Raw genomic sequence first — 17287 nt, forward strand, 5'->3', positions numbered from 1 at the left:
TCACAAAGAGTCGGACACGACTGAGCGACTGAACTGAACTGAACTGAACTGTGGTCCACTGGAGAAGGGAATGGCAAACTACTTCAGTACGCTTGCCTTGAGAAGCCCATGAACAGTAAAGAGGCAAAAAGATATGACACTGAAAGATGAACTCCCCAGGTTGGTAGGTGCCCAATATGCTACTGGAGAAGAGTAGAGAAATAACTCCCGAAAGAATGAAGAGATGGAGCCAAAGCAAAATCAGCCCCCAGTTGTGGATGTGCCCGGTGATGGAGGTAAAGTCCAATGCTGTAAAGAACAATATTGCAACCTGGAACATGGAATGCTAGGTCCATGAATCAAGGTAAATTGGAAGTGGTCAAATAGAAGATGGCAAGAGTGAACATCAACATTTTAGGAATCAGTGAACTAAAATGGACTGAAATGGGAGAATTTTATTCAGAGGACCATTATATCTACTACTGTGGGCAAGAATCCCTTAGAAGAAATGGACTAGCCCTCGTAGTCAACAAAAGAGTCCAAAATGCAGTACTTGGATGCAATCTCAAAAATGACAGAATGATCTCTGTTCTTTTCCAAGGCAAACCATTCAGTATCACAGTAATCCAAGTCTATGTCCCAACTAGTAATGCTGAAGAAGCTGAAGTTGAACAGTTCTATGAAGACCTACAAGACCTTTGGAACTAACACCTCCAAAAGATGTCCTTTTCATCATAGGGGACTGGAATGCAAAAGTAGAAAGTCAAGAGATACCTGGAGTAAAGGCAAATTTAACCTTAAGTACAAAACAAAGCAGGGCAAAGGCTAAAAGAGTTTTGCCAAGAAAATGCACTGGGCATAGCAAATACCCTCTTCCATCGACACAAGAGAAGACTCTATACATAGACATCACCAGACAGTCAATACTGAAATCAGATTGAATATATTCTTTGCAGCCAAAGATGGAAAGTCTCTATACAGTCAGCGAAAACAAGACTGGGAGCTGACTGTGGCTCAGATCATGAACTCCTTATTGCAAAATTCAGACTTAAACTGAAGAAAGTAGAGAAAACCACTAGATCATTTAGGTATGACCTAAATCAAATCCCTTACAACTATACAGTGGAAGTGAGAAATAGATTCAAGGGATTAGATCTGATAGAAAGAGTGCCTGAAGAACTATGGATGGAGGCTTGGGACATTGTACAGGAGGCAGTGTTCAAGACCATTCCCAAGTGCTCTCTTCAGCAGCACATATACTAAAATTGGAACTATACAGAGAAGATTACCATGGCCCCTGTGCAAGGATGACATGCAAATTCGTGAAGCGTTCCACATTTTTAAAAAGAACACATTTGAATCAGTTCTAATGAGGTGGATGAAACTGGAGCCTATTATACAGAGTGAAGTAAGCCAGAAAGAAAAACACCAATACAGTATACTAATGCATATATATGGAATTTAGAAAGTTGGTAAAGATAACCCTGTATGAGAGACAGCAAAAGAGACACAAATGTATAGAACAGGCTTCTGGACTCTATGGGAGAGGGCGAGGGTGGGATGATATGGGAGAATGGCATTGAAACATGTAAATTATCACATGCGAAACAAATGGCCAGTCCAGGTTCAATGCATGATACTGGGTGCTCGGGGCTGGTGCACCGGGATGACCCAGAGGGATGGGATGGGGAGGGAGGTGGGAGGGGGGTTCTGGAAGGGGAACACATGTACACCCATGGCAGATTCATATCAATGTATGGCAAAACCAATACAATATTGTAAAGTAGGAAAAAAAAACATTAAAAAAAAAAAAAAAGACCATCTCCAAGAAAAAGAAATGCAAAAAAGCAAAATGGTTGTCTGAGGAGGCCTTACAAATAGCTGAGAAAAGAAGAGAAGCAAAAGACAAGGAAAAAAGGAAAGATATACCCATTTGAATGCAGAGTTCCAAAGAATAGCAAGGAGAGATAAGAAAGCCTTCCTCAGCGATCAATGCAAGGAAATAGAGGAAAACAATAAAATGGGAAAGACTAGAGATCTCTTCAAGAAAATTAGAGATACTAAGGGAAAATTTCATGCAAAGTTGGGCACAATAAAGGACAGAAATAGTATGGACCTAACAGAAGCAGAAGATATTAAGAAGAGGTGGCAAGAATACACAGAAGAACTATACAAAAAAGATCTTCATGACTCAGATAACAATGATGATATGGTTACTCACCTAGAGCCTGACATCCTGGAATGCGAACTCAAGTGGGTCTTAGGAATCATCTCTACGAACAAAGCTGCCGGAGGTGATGGAATTCAGCTGAGCTATTTCAAATCCTAAAAGATGATGCTGTGAAAGTGCTGTACTCAATATTGCAGCACATTTGGAAAACTCAGCAGTGGCCACAGGACTGGAAATGGTCAGTGTTCATTCTAATCCCAAAGAAGAGCAATGCCAAAGAATGTTCAAACTACCACACAATTGCACTCATCTCACATGCTAGCAAAGTGATGCTCAAAATTCTCCAAGCCAGCCCTTCAACAGTACGTGAACTGTGAACTTTCAGATGTTCAAGCTGGAATTAGAAAAGGCAGAGGAACCAGAGATCAGACTGCCAACAACTGATAGATCATCAAAAAAGCAAGAGAATTCCTGAAAATCATACACTTTGGCTTCATTGACTACGCCAAAGCCTTTGACTGTGTGGATCACAAGAAAATGTGGAAAATTCTTAAGAGATGGGAATACCAGACCACCTTACCTGCCTCCTGAGACATATATATGCAGGTCAAGAAGCAACAGTTAGAATGGTACATGGAACAACAGACTGGTTCCAAATTGGGAAAGGAGCATGTCAAGGCTGTATATTGTCATCCTGTTTATTTAACTTCTATGCAGAGTACATAATGCAAAATGCCAGGCAGATGAAGCACAAGATGGAATCAAGATTGCCAGGCAAAATATCAATAACCCCCGATATGCAGATGACACCACCCTTATGGCAGAAAGCGAAGGAGAACTAAAGAGCCTCTTGATGAAAGTGTAAGAGGAGAGTGAAAAAGTTGGCTTAAAACTCAACATTCAAAAAACTAAGATCATGGCATCTGGTCCCATCACTTCATGGCAAACAGATGGGGAAAAAGTGACAACAGTGAAAGATTTTATTTTCTTGGGCTCCAAAATCACTGCAGATGGCGACTGCAGCCATGAAATTAAGACACTTGCTCCTTGGAAAAGAAGTTATGACCAACCTAGACAGCATACTAAAAAGCAGAGAGATTACTTTGCCAACAAATACCTGTGTAGTCTAATTATGGTTTTTCCAGTAGTCAAGTATGTATGTGAGAGTTGTACCAAAAAGAAAGCTGAGCACCAAAGAATTAATGCTTTTGAACTGTGGTGTGGGAGAAGGCTCTTGAGAGTCCCTTCGACTGCAAGAGATCAAACCAGACAATACTAAAGGAAATCAGTCCTGAATACGCACTAGAATTTGAAGCTCAAACTCCAATACTTTAGCCACCTGATGTGAAGAACTAACTCATTGGAGAAGACCCTGATACTGGGAAAGATTGAAGACAGGAGAAGAAGGGGACGGCAGAGGATGAAATGGTTGGATGGCATCACTGACTCGATAGACAAGAGCTTGAGCATGCTCCAGGAGTTTGTGATGGACAGGAAAGCCTGTTGTGCTGCAGTCTATGGGGTCGCAAAGAGTTGGACACAACTGAGCGACTGAACTGAACTGGGTAAAGTTGGGGCTCAGCTTATACGTATCCTCTCTGTCAGCACTTGTACCCTTTGCTGTAGGTAGTCAATTGCTTTTCATATATTTTATCTGTTTTATAGCCTTTATGATAGGAATGAGTGCTAAATTTCATACCAGGTACTACACTGTCATGCTTATGGGAAACGAACTGAAGATGTCTGTACTTTATAGAGGTTATCTTATATTTTTTAATATTCATATTGTCTTAAAAAAAGACTGACACTAATCAGTATCTTTCCTTTTCCCAAACAATATGACGACTGTAGAAAGTCTTAAATCAAATTGTTCTTGTTATCTCACATGCTTATTGTTTTAATTCAATTATATTTTACCATTATTGTAAAATTGTTATAGTTTCCATTTTGTCAGTTTCTTAGTTCACCATAGTTTCTCACATTTATTTCTTTTCTTCTGAAATTAATTTTATTCAGCAATTTTCCATGAGAATCTGTTGGTGGTAAAACCAGTATTTTTTACCTGAATATTTATTTCACTCTAATTTTGTAAGGGAATCATAGTTGGAGTACTATTCTACTTTGTCTGTGAATTCCTCTTAACTCTCTAAATGTGTTTGTTAGTTTGTCTTCTATCATTTTTATTAAGAAATTTAATCTCAAATTTATTTTGTTTACTTTTTAGATATCTATTGTGATTTGATGGTTATTAAAGATCTTCCTTTTGTCTTTGATTTTCAACATTTCACTAGGAAATGTCTAGACATAATTGTTTTCTTTTTATTTATCTTTTTCATTACTCTGCGCGTTTTCAAAATCTGAAGACACATATCTTTCACTCAGTCTTAAACATTCTTAATTATTATTAACTTGAATGTTACCTTTATCCCATTCACTTTATTTCCTCCATTCTATGGTCCTCCACTCTATAGCCCTTGCATCATTCCCCTTCCCCCACCTCCCGCCCCACCCCACCGCATGTCCTCTGCCTGCCCTTTGCCTGTGGAAAAGCTTTAGCCGAAGAATAAGTTTAGTTAGAGAAGTGAGAAAATGCAGAAACAAAGGAAAACAGTAAAGGAGATCAAATAATAATCATGTAGTCATTAAGCACAGTCAAGGACCTTTAGCTCCTTCTCAAATTCTATACATAATATTCTGAGCTACAATCTGTGAGCTCTCTTATAGATACTGAAACCTCCACCAGGTAGAAGAAGTTAACTACATGATGACCAGACTGTACCCACAACATAAAATCCCACAATTCTGAGAAGTGGCCTCAAAGAAATGGAAACAAACTGACAAACTGACCCTTAAACTGAAGATTAATTGTATCTAAAAAAAAGCAAGATGACACTGGTCACACCACAAATGACCAATTTGAAAGTAACTGTCAGAGCTGACTGTGTTGTTTCTGTATGTAGCCCTCTAACTCCATCTATAAAAGCTCTTGCCCACTGATTGTCAGAGGTGGGAGGGGGATGTTGGTCTTTGAACGGATGTCTGCCCCCTGTCCCCCAGTTGCCAGCATCCGAAATAAAGCAAATTTTCCTTTCGACCAACCTGGCCTCTTTATTGGCTTTTAAGGGGCAAGTAGCCAGACCCAGGTTTTTGGTCACATACCTAGGAGTAGAATTTCAGGCCACAGGGAATGTTTATCTTCAGACTTACTAGGCATTATCTGTTTTCCATAGTGCTTATAATGACATATTTGCCATCTTCATCTCATAAGCATTCTTGTTATTACATATCTTCACCAGTACCTGGTATTTTCAGACTTTAAATTACACCAAACTAAGATATATCTCCTCGTAGTTTTAATTTTTATTTCCCTAGACACTAATAAGATTTAACATATTCTCATGTATTTGTGTGCCATTTTTCACCAATGAGAGAGCACTTATTCCAATGGTACGTTTATATAATCGTTTGAAGAAAATGGTTCACATTCTCCTGAGAGAAAAACTGAAGGAGGATGAAGTGCCTGGAGGCCTCTTTAACCTTTTGTAAAGTTATGAGCAGCTCTGCTTTGTGAAGTATTTCCAAATGCACTCCTGCTCTCACTTGTTGAACATGATTATCTCATCTGAAAGAAGTGTAATTCAATCTGCCATGAATGATCTTACCTTTACTGTGTTTAAAAATATGCTGTTGACAAAGCATTCCCCAAGCTGATATCACAAATTGTAAAAGTGGAGAAGGCTCCTACATAAAGTTTTGATGACCAAAATCAAAATGACATAGCAAAAATAAATATATCTATGATATAGCTTAAGTTGACACTGAATCTTGAGTATTGTTATGGAGACAAATAATAGATGTATTTATTAACATCTACTCTAATTTTACTGTTTTTTATCCATATATTTTTATCCATATATTCTTAATTTTTATGTCATTTTTTTATTACATTACCAAACCCTAGTTTTCAGCAGATTTACTAGTTTATCTTTTATTCTTCCAATCTCATCTGGTCATTTTAAATTATGACATAGCCAAAGGCAAGTTAACAAGTCTAGACAGTATATACATATTTTCTTATTCTGTGGGAAATATTTTAATTATAACTTTAGTAAAGAAATCTTTCTAAGAGAAGATATAATGAGAAATGATTTATAGCTTTTAAGAGTATTTTTGTCATACTCATTTATCTCTTATAAAAAATTATATAAAAGAAAGATAATTACTCACTTATTTAATCAGCCCATCTTTTTAAGTTCTAATTCATTTAAAGCTTAACTGTGTCCCAAGTAAGACAAACATTTAAGTTTCATCTGTGTATTAAAGATGGGAAGTTACAGTAATATCAACCTGATTTAATGTGAAGTAAACACAAGTAATGAAGCTATTGGTATTCTATGACTATTGAGAAAAGATTTTATTGGAGAAAACCAAGTGTTATAAGTATTAAAGCTTTTAGGATATTTCTTTCTTCAAAATAGGCATTCAGATAACTGTGTGAACAATATAATGTTATGCTTGGAAAGCTGTATTTAAATTTCCCCTAGTCCTTGTTCAGAGCACTATTCTTTACAGAAAGGTGGGTTGTTTTTTTTTTTTTGTATGTTATAATTTAGTCACTGAATCTCTATTCTGTCTCAGCAGATATGTTTTTTCTTTTTATACTGGTTCTGTGCATGTGTGTGTGCTCAGTTGCTCAGCTGAATCTGACTCTTCTTTGACCCTATGGACTGTAGCCTGACAATCCCATATTCCAATATTGTGCTTTTGACTCCTAACACTTTTCCGTCAGGGTTTTATATTTTTCCACAGTTGACACTCTGGGTTCACTGTCTCCATTTGCCACATAAGCATTCTCAGCACACTCTGTAAATTGTTAATTATTGTTACATTCCCTGAAAAGGAAGGGTTGCCTCTCAGTGCTTCACTTCAGTAATTTAAGAGATAGTATAGAACACTTGGAGAAGGCAATGGCAACCCACTCCAGTACTCTTGCCTGGAAAATCCCATGGATGGAGGAGCCTGGTAGGCTGCAGTCGAGGGGTTGCTAAGAGTTGGACACGACTGAGTGTCTTCACTTTCACTTTTCACTTTCATGCATTGGAGAAGGAAATGGCAACCCACTCCAGTGTTCTTGCCTGGAGAATCCTAGGGATGGGGGAGCCTTGTGGGCTGCCGTCTATGGGGTCGCACAGAGTCGGACACAACTGAAGCGATTAGCAGCAGCAGTAGATAGATTCCTCAGGCTTTCACCTGGAAAATGAATAATTTAGGTACGAAAGTCACCTGAAATCTACCCCTCCACCTTCGACCATTTCTTACTTCTGATTTCATAGTGCCAAATAACTGTCTGGACTATTCCAACCTAATTTATATTATTAGTCACACATGGCTTGCATCCAAATTAAAAATGATTTAAAAACATAAATATATAAGTATAAAATTATCATGTTATGGATAAAATATACATTAAGAATTACATTTGAACAAGAAAAAAATCAAATAAATAACCCAACTCTACACCTAAAGCAACTAGAGAAGGAAGAAATGAAGAACCCCAGGGTTAGTAGAAGGAAAGAAATCTTAAAAATTAGGGCAGAAAAAAATGCTAAAGAAACAAAAGAGACCATAGCAAAAATCAACAAAACTAAAAGCTGGTTTTTCGAGAAGTTAAACAAAATTGACAAACCATTAGCCAGACTCATCAAGAAACAAAGGGAGAAGAATCAGATCAACAAAATTAGAAATGAAAATGGAGAGATCACAACAGACTCCACAGAAATACAAAGGATCATAAGAGACTACTACCAACAGCTATATGCCAATAAAATGGACAACTTGGAAAAAATGGACAAATTCTTAGAAAAGTATAACTTTCCAAAACTGAACCAGGAAGAAATAGAAGATCTTAACAGACCCATCACAAGCATGGAAATCGAAACTGTAATCAGAAATCTTCCAGCAAACAAAAGCCCAGGACCAGACAGCTTCACAGCTGAATTCTACCAAAAATTTAGAGAAGAGCTAACACCTATCCTACTCAAACTCTTCCAGAAAATCGCAGAAGATGGTAAACTTCCAAACTCATTCTATGAGGCCACCATCACCATAATTCCAAAACCAGACAAAGATGCCACAAAAAAAGAAAACTACAGGCCAATATCACTGATGAACATAGATGCAAAAATCCTTAATAAAATTCTAGCAAACAGAATCCAACATCATATTAAAAAGATCATACATCATGACCAAGTGGGCTTTATCCCAGGAATGCAAGGTTTCTTTAACATCCGCAAATCAATCAATGTAATACACCACATTAACAAATTGAAAGATAAAAACCATCTGATTATCTCAATAGACGCATAAAAAGCTTTTGACAAAATTCAACATCCATTTATGATAAAAACCCTCCAGAAAGCAAGAATAGAAGGAACATACCTCAACATAATAAAAGCTATATATGACAAACCCACAGCAAACATTATCCTCAATGGTGAAAAATTGAAAGCATTTCCCCTAAAGTCAGGAACAAGGCAAGGGTGCCCACTTTCACCACTACTATTCAACATAGTTTTGGAAGTTTTGGCCACAGCAATCACAGCTGAAAAAGAAACAAAAGGAATACAGATAGGAAAAGAAGAAGTAAAACTCTCACTGTTTGCAGATGACATGATCCTCTACATAGAAAACCCTAAAGATTCTACCAGAAAATTACTAGAGCTAATCAATGAATATAGTAAAGTTGCAGGATATAAAATTAACACACAGAAATCCCTTGCATCCCTATACACCAATAATGAGAAAACAGAAAGAGAAATTAAGGAAACAATACCATTCACCATTGCAACAAAAAGAATAAAATACTTAGGAATATATCTACCTAAAGAAACAAAAGACTTATATATAGAAAACTATAAAACACTGATGAAAGAAATCAAAGAGGACACAAACAGATGGAGAAATATACCGTGTTCATGGATTGGAAGAATTAATATAGTGAAAACGAGTATACTACCCAAAGCAATCTATAGATTCAATGCAATCCCTATCAAGCTACCAACAGTATTTTTCACGGAACTAGAACAAATCATTTCACAATTTGTATGGAAATATAAGAAACCTCGAATAGCCAAAGCAATCTTGAGAAAGAAGAATGGAACTGGAGGAATCAACCTGCCTGACTTCAGGCTCTACTACAAAGCCACAGTCATCAAGACAGTATGGTACTGGCACAAAGATAGAACTATAGATCAATGGAACAAAATAGAAAGCCCAGAGATAAATCCATGCACCTATGGACACCTTATCTTCAACAAAGGAGGCAAGAATATACAATGGAGAAAAGACAATCTCTTTAACAAGTGGTGCTGGGAAAACTGGTCAACCACTTGTAAAAGAATGAAACTAGAGCACTTTCTAACACCATACACAAAAATAAACTCAAAATGGATTAAAGATCTAAACGTAAGACCAGAAACTATAAAACTCCTAGAGGAAAACATAGGCAAAACCCTCTCCAACATAAATCACAGCAGGATCCTCCATGACCCACCTCCCAGAATATTGGAAATAAAAGCAAAAATAAACAAATGGGACCTAATTAAACTTAAAAGCTTTTGCACAACAAAGGAAACTATAAGCAAGGTGAAAAGACAGCCTTCAGAATGGGAGAAAATAATAGCAAACCAAGCAACAGACAATCTCAAAAATATACAAGCAACTCCTGCAGTTGGATTCCAGAAAAATAAACGACCCAATCAAAAAATGGGCCAAAGAACTAAACAGACATTTCTCCAAAGAAGACATACAGATGGCTAACAAACACATGAAAAGATGCTCAACATCACTCATTATTAGAGAAATGCAAATCAAAACCACAATGAGGTACCATTTCACACCAGTCAGAATGGCTGCTATCCAAAAGTCTACCAGCAATAAATGCTGGAGAGGGTGTGGAGAAAAGGGAACCCTCTTACACTGTTGGTGGGAATGCAAACTAGTACAGCCACTATGGAGAACAGTGTGGAGATTCCTTAAAAAACTGGGAATAGAAATGCCATATGACACAGCAATCCCACTGCTGGGCATACACACCGAGGAAACCAGAATTGAAAGAGACGCGTGTACCCCAATGTTCATCGCAGCACTGTTTACAATAGCCAGGACATGGAAGCAACCTAGATGTCCATCAGCAGACGAATGGATAAGGAAGCTGTGGTACATATACACAATGGAATATCACTCAGCCATTAAAAAGAATACACTTGAATCAGTTCTATTGAGATGGATGAAACTGGAGCCCATTATACAGAGTGAAGTAAGCCAGAAAGAAAAACACCAATACAGTATACTAATGCATATATATGGAATTTGAAAGATGGTAACAATAACCCTATATGCGAGACAGAATAAGAGACACAGATGCATAGAACAGTCTTATGGACTCTGAGGGAGAAGGTGAGGGTGGGACATTCTGGGAGAATAGCATTGAAACATGTATATTATCATATGTGAAACAGAACACCATCCCAGGTTCGATGCATGAGACAAATGCTCAGGGCTGGGGCAATGGGATGACCCAGAGGGATGGGATGGGGAGGGAGGTGGGAGGGGGGTTCAGGATGGGGAACATGTGTAAACCCATGGCTGATTCATGTCAATGTATGGCAAAAACCACCACAAGATTGTAAAGTAATTAGCCCCCAACTAAAATAAATAAATTTATTTTAAAAAAAGGAATTACATTTGATAATTAAATAAGATATACACTCTAAGCTTATCATATTCCCATAATTAATCTATTAGTACATTATTTTCTTGAAAGTAATACCTACACAGAATATTAATGTTGCTGATTATTATTGCCAATAGATTGCTCAGATATGATTTACAAAATAAGAAATTTAGAAATGTCAAGGTCTTCAGTAGGAGGATGTTAGAATAAATATGAGATACAACTATTTCATACTCTTTCATACATAATTCTTTCCTAAAAAGAGACACAAGTCAAATATTCAAAACTTTCTAAAGACATGTTTCATTTGGAAGAAAAAGGATTATAAAATCGACTAAATATAAGTGTAGGTTATACTGTTGAAATTTGAATATTGTCAGTGGATTAAACCAATGTCATCTCTTCATTTAATTTTGGAGTAGAGTATTGCAAAATGTCACCACTGTGGGAAACTGGATGAAGAACACAGTGGAGTTCTCTGTACTATTTTCTGTAACTGCATGTTAATATAAAATTATCTCAAAAATTAAAATCCATTATTCCTACTTTTTTCTTCAGATACAGTTTTTTATTATATACCTCTAGTATTTTGTTCTTTTTCTCTATTGGAGGTAATTTCCTCAAAATTTATAAGCTGACAGGCTCAAGTCAAATTAGACTGCAACTGACAGTCAAAGGTTCACTCTTTTTAAAATATCTGATTATGTACACTTTATCTCATTGCATTAACTTAATTAGAATTACTGTTTTTAACACTAGTGACATCACATTTCTTTTGTAAGACTCAAAAAGCATTAAAAACTTAAATTATTTAAATCATTAAACCAACAAATGCAAAGTGTTCTTGCAGAGTTGATGACACTGTAAAAAAGAGTTATCGGATTTTAGACAGTGTCAGCAGGAAATAGCTTCTGAAAAGTTCTGAATGAATCTGGTCTCAATAGTTTGAATTTGACATGTAAAACTCGATTAGAGGTGTCAAGGTGAGCCTGCACAAAAAGTGGGGTGTCTGAAGCCATGTATGGAAATGTGAAATAAATATTGTGGCGTGACATGAAATCTAAAGGGGTGGGGTAACCTTACAACCTCTTAGTTGTACAAAAGAAACTCACGATATAAGATGTTTTTAATAAGGAGACATTGAACAGTCACCTCTTCAACTCCCCCTGACATCCTACATTCTGCCCTGCTCCTCATACTGACTTCATTGTGACAGCACTCTGCTACTCACAGAGAAAACAGATGTCTCACATAGAATTGTGCCTACATAGTTATCATTTCCACCTCCAAGAACACTATCGAGTGTCTCTCATTATTCTGGGATAATTCCTCCTCTTATACTTCATATTCATGGACTCCCTTTCCTCTGAAAAATTCCCTATCAATATTAAGTATTTTCTCTTTCACTCAAATCATGGATTTAAGCCTTTCAAATGACTCCTCATCCTCAGCTGATACCTGCTCAGATGGCTTACATCAGAAAAACAAACAAACAAAAAATTCCTGTCTTTGAATATATACCCTCTTCTAAATATTACCTTCCTTCTCTGAGAAATAGCCATAAAACTAAGATATTATAGGTATACGATAAAATTAGCAGACTTAGCTATCTTTTAAAAATACTCTCTACTCATTAGTTACTTAGATTTATTTTCAGGAAAAAATGAATTTTAAGTAGTGAATAAGGGGCACTCAGTCTTTGGTTTATAAAATACCTTAATTCTGACACATTTAGTAGGACACTCAAATTCTACTAGACAAGAATGATTTTCATACATCTCAAAGAACTCACAACAATAAGCAAATTTGTAAGAGAAGTAACATTTTATATATGTACATAATGTTTATATATAAACATTATATGTAAACTATAGGGACACATTTATCCCAGAAGTAAGATAATTGTCATAATCCCAGAGGATCTCGCTAGAGAAGAGAAAATAACCATTCACCACCACTATTATTTCTCTCTTCCTTACTATGCCCAAAGGGCTACTGTGCAGCCTCAGCGCAGTTACCACCAGTCTGTCTAAAGATCACGTTGCAGTTAACGACATACGCACCTGTGCTAGTGCATATCAGCTCAGCTCACTCCCTAAGCAGCTGAGAAATTCCTTAGGCATCAGTGTTTATCTGAGGTCCTGAGGGCTGCTTGAAAAGATCTGATCTCTGCTAGATGAGATCTATGAAAAAGATTGATTATATTCTTTGTAGCCAAAGTTGGAGAAGCTCTGTACAGTCAGCCAAAATAAGACCTGGAACTAATTGTTGCTCTGATCATGAGAACCTTATAGCAAAATTCAGTCTTAACAAAAGAAGGAAGGATAAACCACTAGACCATTAAGTTCAGTTCAGTTCAGTTGCTCAGTCGTGTCCGACTCCCTGCGACCTCATGAACCGCAGCATACCAGGCCTCCCTGTCCATCACCAACTCCCGCAGTTTACCCAAATTCATGCCCATTGAGTCAGTGAGGCCATCTAACCATTTCATCTTCTGTCGTCCCCTTCTCCTCCTGCCTTCAATCTTTCCCAACATCAAGCAGGGTCTTTTCAAATGAGTCAGCTCTTCGCATCAGGTGGCCAAAATATTGGAGTTTTACCTTCAACATCAGTCCTTCCAATGAACACTCAGGACTGATCTTTAGGATGGACTGGTTGGATCTCCTTGCAGTCCAAGGGACTCTCAAGAGTCTTCTCCAACACCACAGTTCAAAAGCATCAATTCTTCGGCACTCAGCTTTCTTTAGAGTCCAACTCACACATCCATACATGACTACTGGAAAAATCATAGCCTTGACTAGATGGACCATTGTTGACAAAGTAATGTCTCTGCTTTTTAATATGCTGTCTAGTTTGGTCATAACTTTCCTTCCAAGGAGTAAGCGTCTTTTAATTCCATGGCTGCAATCACCATCTGCAGTCATTTTGGGGCCCCCAAAAATAAAATGTGTCACTATCTATTCCCTCTGTTTCCCCATCTATTTGCCATGAAGTGATGGGACCAGATGCCATGATCTTAGTTTTCTGAAAGTTGAGCTTTAAGCCAACTTTTTCACTCTCCTCTTCCACTTTCATCAAGAGGCTCTTTAGTTCTTCTTCACTTTCTGCCATTAAGGGTGGTGTCATCTGCACATCTGAGGTTATTGATATTTCTCCTGACAATCTTGATTTCAGCTTGTGCTTCTTCCAGCCCAGCGTTTCTCATGATGTACTCTGCATATAAGTTAAATAAGCAGGGTGACAATATACAGCCTTGACATATTCCTTTTCCTATTGGAACCAGTCTACTGTTCCATGTCTAGTTCTAACTGTTACTTCCTGACCTGCATACAGGTTTCTCAAGAGGCAGGTCAGGTGTCTGGTATTCTCATCTCTTGAAGAATTTTCCACAGTTCTTTGTGATCCACACAGCCAAAGGCTTTGGCATAGTCAATAAAGCAGAAATAGATGTTTTTCTGGAACTCTCTTGCTTTTTCGATGATCCAGCAGATGTTTGCAATTTGATCTCTGGTTCCTCTGCCTTTTCTAAAACCAGCTTGAACATCTGGAAGTTCACGGTTCATGTATTGCTGAAGCCGGGCTTGGAGAATTTTGAGCATTACTTTGCTAGCGTGTGAGATGAGTACAATTGTGCGGTAGTTTTAGCATTCTTTGGTATTGCCTTTCTTTGGGATTGGAATGAAAACTGACCTTTTCCAGTCCTGTGGCCATTGCTGAGGTTTCCAAATTTGCTGACATATTGATTGCAGCACTTTCACAGCATCATCTTTTAGGATTCGTAATACCTCAACTGGAATTCCATCACCTCCACTAGCTTTGTTCATAGTAATGCTTCCTAAGGCCCACTTGACTTCACATTCCAGGATGTCTGGCTCTAGGTAGTGATCACACCATCGTGACTATGTGGGTCATGAAGATCTTTTTTGTATAGTTCTTCTGTGTATTCTTGCCACCTCTTCTTAATATCATCTGCTTCTGTTAGGTCCATACGATTTGTGTCCTTTATTGTGCCCATCTTTGCATGAAGTGTTCCCTTGGTATCTCTAATTTTCTTGAAGAGATCTCTAGTCTTTCCTATTCTATTGTTTTCCTCTATTTCTTTGCATTGATCGCTGAAGAAGGCTTTCTTATCTCTCATTGCTGTTCTCTGGAACTCTGCATTCAAATGGGTATATTTTTCCTTTTCTCCTTTGCCTTTCTCTTTTCTTCTTTTCTCAGCTATTTGTAAGGCTTCCTCAGACAGCCATTTTACTTTTTTGCATTTGTTTTTCTTGGGGATGGTGTTGATCCCTGTCTCCTGTACAATGTCATGAACCTCCATCCATAGTTCATCAGGCACTCTGTCTATCAGATCTAATCCCTTAAATATATTTCTCATTTCCACTGTATAATCATAAGGGATTTAATTTAGGTCATACCTGAATGGTCTAGTAGTTTTCCCCACTTTCTTCAATTTAAGTCTGAATTTGGCCTGCTCCTCAGACCATTAAGGTATGACCCAAATCAAATTCCTTATGATTATACAGTGGGGGTGATGAATAGATTCAAGAGATTAGATCTGGTAGACAGAGTGCCTCAAGAACTATTGATGAAGATTTGCAACATTCAAAACAAACCTCCTGGAGGTGGTGTTCAAAACCATCCCAAGAAAAAGAAATTCAATAAGGTGAAGTGGTTGTCTAAGGAGGCCTTACAAATAGCTGAGAAGAGAAGAGAAGCAAAGCAAGGGAGAAAGGAAAAGATATACTCAACTGAATGCAGAGTTTCAAAGAATAGAAAGGAGAGGTAAGGAAAGCTTTTTAAGTAAACAGTGCAAATAAACAGGAAAACAATAGAATGAGAAAGACTAAAGATCTCTTTAAGAACACTGGAGTTACCAAGACAATATCCTATGCAAAGATGGGAACAGAAAAGGCAAGGACCTTACAGAAGCAGAAGAGATTAAGAAGAGTTGGCAAGAATATGCAGAAGAAATACACAAAAAAGGTCTTAACGATCCAGATAATCATGATGATATGGTCAGTCACCAAGAGCCAGACATCCTGGAGTGTGAAGTCAAGTGGCGCTTAGGAAGCATTACTATGAACAAAGTTAGTGAAGAGGATGGAATTCCAGCTGAGCTATTTCAAATCCTAAAAGATGCTGCTGCTAAAGTGCTGCACTTAATATGCCAGCACATTTGGAAAACATAGCAAAGGCCATAGGACTGGAAAAGGTCAGTTTTCATTCCAATCCCAAAGAAAGGCAATGCCAAAGAATGATCAAACTACTGTACAGTTGTGCTTATTTACACGCTAGCAAGATACTACTCAAAATTTTTCAAGCAAGGCTTCAACAATACATGAACTTTCAGGTGTTTAAGCTGGATTTGAAAAGGCAGAGGAACTAGAGATCAAATTGTCAACATTCTTTGGATCATAGAAAAAGCAAGAGAATTCAAGAAAAACATGTACTTCTACCTCTTTGACTATTAAAGCCTTTGACTGTGTGGATCACAACAATTTGTGGAAAATTCTTAAAGAGATAGGAATACCAGACCATCTTACCTGTCTCCTAAGAAACTTGTATACAGGTCAAGAAGCAATAGAACCAGACTTGGAACAATGGATTGGTTCAAAATTAGTAAAGGAGTATGTCAAAGCTGTATATTGTCACCCTGATAATTTACTTATATGCAGCGTACATCATACAAAATGCCAGGCTGGGTGAATGGAGTCAAAATTGCTGGGAGAAATATCAACAACCTCAGATATGCAGATGATACTACTCTAATGGTAGAAAGCAAAGAATACCTAATAACCTCTTGATGAGGATGAAAGAGGAGAGTGAATAAGCTGGCTTAAAACTCAACATTCAGGAAACTAAGATCATGGCATCTGGCCCCATCACTTCATGGCAAATAGATGGGGAGAAAGTAGAAACAGTGATGGATTTTCTTTTCTTGTGCTCCAAAATCACTTCAATGACTGCAGTCATGAAATTAAAAGATGCTTGCTCCTTGGAATAAAAGCTATGAGAAGCCTAGACAGTGTATTAAAAAGCAGAGACATCAATTTGCTGACACAGATCCATCTAATCAAACCTATAATTTTTCCAGTAGTCACATACAGATGTGAGTATTGGACCATAAAGGAGGCTGAGGCTGAAGAAAGAAGACGTGAAGTGAAAATCACTCAGTCATGTCCGACTCTTTGTGACCCCATGGACTATACAGTTCATGGAATTCTCCAGGCCAGAATACTGGATTGGGTAGCCTTTCCCCTCTCCAGGAGATCTCCCCAACCCAGGGATCAAACCCAGGTCTCCCACATTGCAGGTGGATTCTTTACCAACTGAGCTATTAGGTGCTTTCAAATTGTGTTGCTGGAGAAGATTCTTGAGAGTCCCTTGGACAGCAAGGAGAT

The 17287-nt window shown here is 37.7% G+C and overlaps 1 protein-coding gene and 1 non-coding gene across 5 annotated transcripts in view; one reads left to right on the top strand and one right to left on the bottom strand.

Annotated features, from left to right (window-relative positions):
- Positions 1 to 17287, bottom strand: part of LOC145524398 (uncharacterized) — a 1208145-nt gene that overhangs the window by 1140632 nt on the left and 50226 nt on the right. The window lies entirely within an intron of this gene.
- LOC145524997 (U6 spliceosomal RNA) lies at positions 1215 to 1321 on the top strand. Its single transcript, XR_014068018.1, has one exon. It is a non-coding gene; the product is annotated as a U6 spliceosomal RNA (small nuclear RNA).

The sequence above is a fragment of the Giraffa tippelskirchi genome, chromosome 10, assembly GCF_054371585.1.
Source record: "Giraffa tippelskirchi isolate mGirTip1 chromosome 10, T2T-mGirTip1v1.2.pri, whole genome shotgun sequence".
Lineage (NCBI taxonomy): Eukaryota > Metazoa > Chordata > Mammalia > Artiodactyla > Giraffidae > Giraffa > Giraffa tippelskirchi.